Genomic DNA, 8935 nt, shown 5'->3' with positions numbered 1-8935 from the left:
TCTCTCCTAACACAAAGGAGAAACTTTCCCAATCATTAACAATAAACACAATCACAAATGACACAGAGAAGGTTCCCGTAGAGTACTACGGATATGTAGGGTGCTTAAACTCTTCCCTATGTATAACCGACCCCCCGAACTCCAGAATTTCTAGTCTAGGTGAAATCCCCACACTTAGCAAACTCCTAGGGTTTAGTTGAGATCTTTTTTTCCCTTTCCTACTTGTAGGACAATAAGAAAGTTCGTGTGATATCGTAGGAAGAACTGAAACAAAATTCATCCCACCCCGGGTGCATTCTCCTTCCAAATTTCGCGTGAAGGGTCTAGCGTGTCGTCCTCCCAAGTGAAACGAGGAGGTAAAAAAAACGACGCCACAACAAGGTCACAATAGGAAAACTCATCGCAGATGAAATTCCATGCAGGAATGATCTGTTTCATCTAGCGGTGTGGTGGGCATGTGCAAGTCTTTTGACGTGTAGGCACAAGAGATTACTCATCGAGGGTGTGGTATTGCGTAGCCGAAGTAGAAAGGTAGAACTTTCTTCTGGATTCCTCGTACGCGGGTACGGGTCTGCATACTTTCTTGTGATGGTGATGAGCCTGTTGTTGTTTGTTGTTGTTACCTCATTGGATAGTTATGGGATTTCCAATGATGGTGTACCCTTGTTATGTATGTGTATCAGACCGTGAGGAAAACCCCGGGTCCACGGCGGATCCGTTTGCTTGCATGCACCTTGTAGAACCGAGTGAACCCGTAAGATAGGGGGACTCACTGAGATTTAGTAATCTCACCCCAATCAACTTATATTTTTTTTCAGATTCAGTTTAGTAGCTTTTGATGGATCAGGTTCGGATTGATGGCTTGAGGTTGTGTTGGCTCGAAGACCTCGTTGGTTTTGACATTCCGATGTGCAAGATCCATTGCAGACTCATGTATTGTGCTACTTAGTAGAATTTCATGTAGTATTTTATATGGATCAAATATGATACCTTGACTTGTGTATGTACTCAATATCAATTTTAACGTTTCATGCTTAATATACTAGTCAGTTATGTATGGGGTGTTACAACTTCACAATTAGTCACCTTCAAAATAAACATGTAAGAAGATACAGAGTAGATATATATATATATATATATATATATATATATATATATATATATATATATAATTTTAGTTTTGAGAGAAGTATATAAAAATAGAGAGATGTTCTTACAGCTACGAGAGTTGTAGAATTGATGTTTTGTTTGAAATCGGTTGACGGGTTGTGCACCTTGGCCAATGTAGTGTAGAGATTTGAAAACACCGGATGCATGTATTGTATGAGGTAGTAGTATTTAAATACTACTTTGTGAATGGTAATATCAGTAGCATTTATGGCTCCACGTTTCATAAAATAGCCTTGCCGAGGTAAAACCATCATTAACCATCACTTCATAATTTAATTACCCTCATCATCAATATTCACCCCTAGCAGTAGATAGCAGTAGATATCCTTCCCGACAATATATATATATATATATATATATATATATATATATATATATATATATATATATATATATATATATATATATATATATATATATATATATATATATATATATCTATTACATTATAAGTGCAACTTCCGGTGTTATGTGACACAGATAAAAATGCCCGAAATAATTTTTGCCGATAATAAAATTCTTTTTCGGGTTATTCTATACTGCGTTATATAAAATATCGGTCGAGAGAAATAAAATTTATTATTTTTATTATTAACTTTTTATTAATCTACTAAAAATAATTTATGTTTTCACTGATAAACTTTTGTTATGACCAGAGATTATTTTAAAATTTTAAGCGGGTAAAACTATCATTTATTGGAGAGACCGGAAATTAATTTCAAAAGATACTATTTTTATTTTGTTTTAACTTTTTCATAAATAATTTTGTTATTCTATTACTAGAATCTCCTTATCAAACAGGGGTTGTTTTAAAAATTAAGGCGGCTAATTTTATCGAACATTAAAGAGACTGAGAACAAGAATTTTTAAGAAACTTATGTCTTGAACTACTAATAAAAATTCTAAGATTTTATTAGTATAAATACTATTTAACTATATATTTGATCAAAAATATATCATAGAGGTGAGAATACACTAAAATTTTAAAATATTAATTTATTTATAAAATTACGGGTCTTACAATACTCCCCCCTAATAGAGTTTCGTCCTCGAAACTACGCGTCTGCAAACAATTCTGGGTATTTCTCTCGGATTGCACTTTCAAGTTCCCAAGTTGCATCACCAGTGGCTTGGTTCCGAATTATTTTTACTAACGGAATTTCCTTATTCCTTAGCAGCTTCATTTTCCTATCCTCGATCCTAACGGGTATTGCTTCGAATGATAAGTTGTCTTTAAGCTGAATGGTGTCTGGTTTGATTACGTGAGAAGGGTCTGGAATGTACTTCCTTAGTTGTGAGATATGAAACACATCATGTATGCCAGATAAAAAGGGAGGTAATGCAATTCGGTAAGCCACGGGTCCAATTTTTGAAGTTATTTGATAGGGCCCAATAAGCCTTGGAGTTAACTTACGTGTTTTGATTTCTCTCCCCACTCCCGTGGTATGTGTGACACGGAGGAACACATGGTCTCCCTCTTCAAAATCCAACGGCCTACGTCTTTTGTCGGTGTAGCTTTTTTTACGGTCTTGTGAAGCTTTCATCTTTTTCTTAATGTTCTTAACCTTTTCTGTAGTCTGATGAACCATTTCTGGACCTACAATCATACTTTCACCATCTTGATACCAACATAATGGCGTCTGACATTTTCTCCCATATAGAGCTTCAAATGGAGCCATTCCGATGCTAGTATGAAAACTGTTGTTGTAGGTGAATTCAATTAGAGGTAGTATATCATCCCAATTCCCTCTATCATCCAGTACACATGCCCGCAGTAAATCCTCTAATGACTGATTCGTTCGTTCTGTTTGTCCATCTGTTTGTGGGTGATATGCCGAACTTAATCGTATCTTTGTTCCAAGCGCCTCATGTAAAGCACCCCAAAAATGTGACGTGAACTTTGGGTCTCGATCTGACACGGTGCTAGAAGGTACCCCGTGTAGTTTAACAATCTTAGAAATGTAAATTTCTGTTAACTTGGCTACGTTATAGGTTGTTCTCACCGGTAGGAAATGAGAAGACTTGGTCAGACGGTCGACAATTACCCAAATAGAGTCATGCATCCTTCGAGTTTTTGGCAATCCAGTGATAAAATCCATTGAAATGCTATCCCACTTCCACTCAGGAACCTCTAAAGATTGCAACATTCCCGATGGTCTTTGGTGTTCCACTTTTGCTTTTTGGCAAGTCAAGCATGACGCTACATAATCTGCCACCTCCTTCTTCATTCCTGGCCACCAATAGTTTTGTCTCAAATCTTTATACATCTTTGTTGCTCCAGGGTGAATGCTAAGTTTGCTCTTGTGAGCTTCCTCTAAAATTAGCTTCCTTATCCCCGCATCATTGGGTACACAGATTCTTTCGTTGCACCTTAAGATGTTATCGGGTCCTACTTTGAAACCGGGTGCTTTTCCTTGTACCATCAATTCTCTTTTCTCTTCTAAGAGTGGGTTGTTATGATAGTTCCGAATATCTTCTAAAAGTCCATTAGAGATTTTAATCATCCCACAGTGAAGTGTTCCTTGGCCCAATTTTATGTCTAGGTGCATGTCTCTGAATGTTTCCCACAGTTCTTGTTGTTTGGCCATCAATGATGCTATTGCAAGGACAACTTTTCTTCTCAATGCATCTGCCACCACGTTTGCTTTTCCTGGATGATATTGTAATGTGAAATCATAGTCTTTCAAGGTTTACATCCACCCCCTTTGTCTCATGTTTAATTCCTTCTGATCAAACAAATACTTCAAACTCTTATGATCGCTGAATACTGTGAACATGCACCCATAGAGATAATGACGCCAAGTCTTTAGCGCAAAAACCACAGCCGCTAGCTCCAAATCATGAGTGTGATAGTTTCTTTTGTGAGTCTTCAATTGTCTCGAAGCATATGCTACCGCCTTTCAGTTTTGCATCAGCAGACACCCCAATCCTTGATGAGATGCATCGCAATAAACTTCGTATAGCTCCTCAGGTTGCGGCAGGACCGGAATAGGCGACGTTGTAAGTTTCTTCTTTAACAATTGAAAGTTGGCTTCACACTTCTCAGTCCAGGCAAAAGGTTGATCCTTTCTAGTTAGTTGAGTCAATGAAGCTACTATCTTTGCGAATCCCTCAATGAATCGTCGGTAGTATCCGGCCAATCCTACGAAACTCCTTATATTAGTGACTGTTTGAGGTTGTTTCCATGCGAGCACGGTTTCAATCTTTGTTGGATCTACAGCAATTCCTTCCTTTGATATGACGTGTCCTAAGAAATTTACCTTTTCTATCCAGAATTCACATTTGGACGGATTAGCATATAACTTCTTTTCACGCAGGATTTGTAACACTTGACGTAGATGCTCTTCATGTTCCTTTTAATTCGAGAGTAAACGAGGATATCATCAATGAATACAACAACGAATTTGTCTAGAAATGGGTGGAAAATTCGGTTCATGTAATCCATAAAAATAGCAGGTGCATTAGTCACTCCAAACGGCATGACTAGGTACTCATAATGTCCATAACGAGTCCTGAATGCAGTCTTTGGTATGTCTTCTTCTCTTACTCTAATTGGATGATAGCCGAATTTCAAATCAATCTTAGAAAATACAGATGCTCCTTTAAGTTGATTCATCAAGTCGTCAATGTGAGGTAAGGGGTATCGATTCTTCACAGTCACTTTGTTAAGTTGCCTGTAGTCCACACATAGTCGGGAACGCCCGTCCTTTTTCTTTACCAAAAGTATTGGAGCTCCCCATGGGGAAACACTTTGCCTGATTAGTCCTTTCTCCATCAAGTCTTCCAATTGTTCTTTAAGTTCTTGGAGTTCCTTTGGTGCCATTCAATATGGTGCAATGGAACTGGGTCCAGTTCCCGGGTGTAAGTCAATAAAGAACTCAATGTCTCTTACAGGTAGTAAACCGGGAATCTCGCTGGGAAACACATCAAGAAAGTCTTGAGTAACTAACATGTCTTCAATCTTGAATTCGGAAATCACTTCCGTATTAGAAAGTATTGAAAGGTCAAAATATCCATTCTTTAGAGAACCTTTGAGTTGGTTAGCTGATAGGTATTTGATAACCCCGGGCTCAGGAAAAATAACCAACTTCCGAGCACAATCTAACATAACATAATGAAGTGACATCCAATCCATTCCGAGAATAATCTCGAGAGATTGTAGGAGTAAACATATTAGGTTAACTAGGAATTCTCTCTCTTGAACCACTACTTTACATAATAAACATGCAGTGTTCACAGTTAGAACCTTAGCATAGACACTACCAAGTCGAAAGGTAATGGGGTCACTATCATTTTCAATCGATCAACGCAATCCTGGGATATGAATGAATGTGTTACCCCAGAATCAAAAAGTGCAGTTAAAATGGTACCTTCAATTTCGCAATTCCCTTGGATCAAGTTGTTGGTCGGAGATTTTCCCTGTGCACCCATGCAACACACTTGCCCTTGAGCTGTTGGTCGGGCGATTCTAACAGCATTAACAGCTAACTCTGCTTTTGGAGTTCTGCAATCCTTTGCCATATGCTCCTAAGCTAAAGGCCTTCAAAAACAAAGTAGAGCTCCAATGCCCCAATTTTTTCTAAAGCTTTTTTTTTAATTTTAACTTTTTTAAATCTTTTTTTTTCATTTTTGGAAAAAACCTAAACTATTCTTTTTTTTAAATTTTTTTAGGAAAATTGCTTTTTTCTTGGAAAAATATACATTTTAATATTTTTTAGAAAATAATCTCTTTTGAATTTTTTTCAAAATTAAGTTTTTGTTTAAATTATTCTTTTATTTTGTTTTTGAAAAAAAAAAAACTAAATTCATTTGATCTAACAAATTTTTCAAAAAAAAACTATCATAAACAATAATAATATTATGGAGCTTATAAATAGACGATAAAAAGTTTAGTCCGGTTCGAAAGTTAGTAATGGCGTCAAGTGGTTTCAGTCCTCTCCTGATCGGGGTTGCGGGAGATCGAACCGTGGTTCTCCTACCAAGTTTAGTGTCAATCACCACTGAATCCATTAACGATCGGTGATAATTGACTTCTTTTAAGGAGCAAAAATGCATGTTTCATTGAAAAAACTTGTATTCAATGCATTGAAAATTGAATTGATTAATTTATTTAGAGAATAATTTCTTTATATGGAATTCCGAAAGAGTGCCCATGAGGCACTCGTTGAATGTTTTGTTAAATATACTTGTATTCAATACATTAAAAACAGGAATAAATAACTTTTTTTAAGGAGCAAAAATGCATGTTTCATTGAAAAAACTTATATTTAATGCATCGAAAATTGAACTGATTAATTTATTTAAAGAATAATTTCTTAGTGGGGGCTTGAGCCCCCTTAAATTTTGTTTGGAAGTTTGGACGAAAAATTATGAGGATTTTGAAAAAATAAAATGATTAAGTTAAAAGAATAAAAGGATTTAAATAAGAAGGGTTTTGGAGATTTATTTTTTTTCAAAAATCAAAATCTTCAAAATTTGAGAAACTGAAAAATTGTATTGAAGAAGAGGTTTGAAGGATTTTGGAGGGCTTTTGTTTAAATATAATTTATATTATTATAACAATATAAAAATTTAATTTTTTTTTATAAGCAATATTTATATATTATGAGTACAAGGGATACTCAACCCATAGACAATAATCAAGAAAGATTTAGTCTCCCATCCATTCCTAAGAGAGAAAGTCTAAGGGGCATTTGCATCAATCATAAAAAGTACAACCTATAAAATTCTTCCTATCTATCCCCAACCATAACCATGAAACTAGTTTTATGTTAAACACAACTTCTCCAACATCTACTTCTATGTTATTAAATAGCAAGTCATTTATCATTCTCCACACACTCCACGTTGTAGCCATCCATACCATACTTTCCTTGTTCTTACCACATTTGCCTTTGAATGTCGTATTAAAGGATAAAAAATGCTCTATAATATCTAACTAAATGGGATGCTCTCTATCCAGCCGAGTTAATAACTGCTTCCAAACTGTTACAGTAGTGGGACAATTGAAAAGGAGATGTAATGTATTCTCTTATCTCACGACACATAATGGGCATCGATTTTCCATCACATCTGGAATGATGTTCCTTCGGATTAAATGGTTCCTTGTGGGCAGTATATCTATCAGCAATCACCAATTGAAAATCTTGATTTTTGAGGGCACTTTGATTTCCCACATTAGCATCAGCGCTTCCTTCGTTGGTTCTTGCAGCTGACCCATATCTTCCACCTACCTGCATTATAACATTATAGAAGGACAGTACATAATTTTTTTTCTTCTGAAATTGGAATCCACACACATTTATCCTTCGCTCCTGGTATGAGTTGAATTTCGTTAAGAATGTTCTTCAGTGATTCCTCTTGTTCTTCACCGGTGACTCCGCTTGACATTGCATTTGATTTGGGATAGTGCCAGTACCAAGATCCTCCCTCCCACCAGCCATGTTTTGCGACCACATCATCCTATATTCCTTCATTATTGAACAATGTAGGGTATTGTTGGGCTAAGGTTCCATTTCCCCACCACCTTGCCTTCTAGAAGGAAGTCATGTTACCATCTCATATCTTAAAGATAATTTGGTCGTTGAATGTATTGTGCTCAGAGCCACTCCTTTTGCCCACCGTCCCTAGGTCCCTCCACCATAATGATTCCTTGTTTCTTGACCTCCTATCCTTCTTCCTCAACCAGCTCAATTTGCAGATTCCCATACCTCAACCTTAGTATATTCGACCATAGTGCTTCATCTTCATTTAATACTCTCCATTTCCATTTGTCAAGCAAAGCTTCGTTAAAGGCTCCCACGTCTTTCAGTCCCAATCCTCCTTGACATTTCTCCTTGCACATAACTTTCCAACTAACCCAAGTTGTCCTTACCTTCTCCTCACTTCCTTGCCAAATAAATTGTCTCTGAATTCCTCTTATGGTTTGGATCACTTTGACTGGCACTTTATAGAAGGAGAAGTTGTAGATCAGCATGTTGCATAGAACCGAATTCACCAAAGTGACTCTCCCTCTTATTGACAAATTTCTTCCTTTCCATAGAGCCAATTTGCTTCGCATCTGTTTGACCACCGTATCCCATGCCTCCACTCTTCTAGGATTAGTCCCTACAACTATCCCTAGAAACTTGAAAGGTAGTGCATCTCTTTTGCAATTTAAAAAAATTGAGGCAATAATGATGATCACTCTTTTTTTATTTATTCTATGCAAAGAATTTTTTTAAAATTATTAAAAATTTCTATATATATTTTTAAAAGAATTTCAAAACCTTCTCTTCTTTTTCCTTCGACACTCTCAAACAAAATCTTACTTATATTCATATATTATATATTTGCCCTTAGTTGCTCCCATCGTGATCTGGCAATTTTATCTTCAAGTGTAAGAACTTCGACAAAAATTAGACAAAGACATAACCCAAATTCCTCCTTTATTTTTATGTCATGCACATTAATGAACTGATTAGTAAAAATCAAAAGGATTTGTCAAATAAAAAACACTCAGCTTCAACAAAATATGGAAGTAAAAGACATCTTTTGTCTTTAGTTGATTGTTGATGTCGATGAAACATTATTTGAATGAATGATTCAATAAACAATAGGGATATTGTCTATTTTTTTTTTTTGGAGTACATTATGAAACAAGAGGAGGTAGGATAAGCATTCCATTCCATATATGGTAAGATCATGATTAACATGAGTCGGTATAAAAGTCTTCCACTATTTCTCTCCAGTGAAATTCACATGCACTATAGCATGACAAGAACTA

The 8935-nt window shown here is 36.0% G+C and overlaps 1 pseudogene; it reads right to left on the bottom strand.

Annotated features, from left to right (window-relative positions):
* Window positions 1-4993: 4993 nt before the first annotated feature.
* On the bottom strand, window positions 4994-5691 carry LOC131642332 (uncharacterized; annotated as a pseudogene).
* Between the last annotated feature and the right edge of the window lie 3244 nt (window positions 5692-8935).

The sequence above is a fragment of the Vicia villosa genome, unplaced genomic scaffold (genome assembly GCF_029867415.1).
Source record: "Vicia villosa cultivar HV-30 ecotype Madison, WI unplaced genomic scaffold, Vvil1.0 ctg.004827F_1_1, whole genome shotgun sequence".
NCBI lineage: Eukaryota > Viridiplantae > Streptophyta > Magnoliopsida > Fabales > Fabaceae > Vicia > Vicia villosa.
Note: the sequence above shows the minus strand (reverse complement) of the source record. Positions and strands in the feature narration are given on the sequence as shown.